This window comes from Protopterus annectens, chromosome 8.part0, assembly GCF_019279795.1.
Source record: "Protopterus annectens isolate FY-2018-M chromosome 8.part0, PAN1.0, whole genome shotgun sequence".
NCBI classification, from domain to species: Eukaryota; Metazoa; Chordata; order Ceratodontiformes; family Protopteridae; genus Protopterus; species Protopterus annectens.
In genome coordinates, this window is record NC_056741.1 from 879,186,259 (window position 1) to 879,188,272 (window position 2,014).

Here is a 2,014-nt window from a genome sequence, read left to right on the forward strand (position 1 = left end):
AGCAGCTCAATAATTCCACAAATTCCATACTTGCAAATCTATACTTTTGTAAGGGAGCATAGCATTAAACTTAGTAGACCTTACTATGTATAGGCAATTCAGATCCTGTGTCCCAGATGTTACAGCTCCTCCAACATTTCTGACAGTACTCTGAATGAAATTTTTAAAGTCTGCCCACTCATTGCACTCGTAAACACATATTCCCAGTTATTCCTCTCTTTTCCATTATACCTCCAGTATTTGCAATATACCTGAGAAAAAAAAAATCTCTAATTTTGCTTATGGTATAGCAATACCAGTTCAAACACTTGCATCTATAAAAAGAAAACTCTGGTGATGTCCAGGTAAAATCACCAACAGCTTTAATGGAGCAAGCAGTAAAAGCACAATTACATCTAATACAACTGAACTGACTGAGCACTTTCACCCAATAAGGGCTTCTTCAGTCAGTTAACAATACAGTACAAAGCCTTTATCAATGAAATTCAAATCACATTGTAGCCAATGAGCATTTCTATGCAATAAATTTGTTATCATTGTCTGAAAGTTAACCCCTGCTAGTACAACACAGTCTCACATATCAAGAAGGTTTTTTGAAACCAAAAAAGAACCATGAGACAATATTGTCTCTAAAAGTTCTTCCAATAAGAACCCCTTACTGTTCCTTGTTGTTGAATTAAAAAACTTTCAGATACTAAGAGCTTTGTGTTTTAATATACATGCCAAGGATAAAGTGTCATTGATGCCAGGCGATGTACTAGTATCCAATCTAATTTGCCATAAACACTGTCTAACTTCAAGCATGTTTTTATAGTCTCCACCAAAGTCTCTAGTGTAAAGTCTATTAATAACAAAAAATATAAATTTCTTGTAATTGGTACAAGCCTTACTGTGACTAAATAGAGAATTTGTCGACTTTTTGTTTTTAATGTCCCTGATGTGTTCCAGTATCCTTTGTCTTAATTTTCTTGTGGTTATACCAATGTAAAATGCTGGGCACGATAAACAAGTTGCCACATATATGACCATGTTGGTGTTACAATTACAGTAACCAGGACTTGTCAGGGACCTGTTATAGTTACCAGGTTGAACATAAGGACCGTCGTTAATGTATTTGTAAGCTTTACAATTTCCACATTTTGCCATCCTTGCAGTTTTGTGACTTGTGGGTTTAGGTATTTTTTCCAAACGTTCTTTGATGTTTAAACCCCTACTATTTATAAATTTAGGATCGTCTCCCAAGATGTTTAGCATATCTATAGAAAATATATTATGCCATCCTGTTTGAACAATTTTCTTTACTTTACCAGACATGGTGTTATGTTGTACCACCATGCCTGCCTGAATATCATTGGGTTCATATGGATGTCTAAAATCCTTTCCTGTGTCTCGTGCTTTATCTAATAATATAGGTTTGAAATCAGTTCCTCTTCTCTGAATAATATCATATTTAGTTGAAACCACTAGGTCCATCGGGTAACCTCTTTCCTTAAATAACCCAATGAATGTGTCCACTTCTTCCAAAAATGTTGTCTTCACTTGTTATACGGGATGCCCTGATCAACTGGCTTTTTACTACATTTTTCTTGACATAATATGGGTGACAAGATGCTACTATATGTCTTTTTCCTAAATATACTGGTTTGTATCTTCCCTTCTCTAATATACAGATGTAAATCCAAAAAATCAATTGAGCTGTTGTCAACCTTGCTGGTAAACTTCAAAAAAGTAGTGGTGTGATTTAAGTAAGCTATAAAATCATCCAATTCATTACGGGGACCCTTCCATAAAAATAATATGTCATCCAAAAATCTTAAATAATAATAATTTTGGATGCGTAATTGGATGTCAAAACATATTGTTCTTCCCAGTCAGCTAATACCAGGTTAGCATAAATGGGTGCACACCTGGCACCCATTGCTACCCCCATACATTGTTTGTAAAATTCTCCCTCAAAGTGAATATAGTTGTTTTCCAGAACAATTTGCATTAGATCAACCAGTAAACTTCTTTT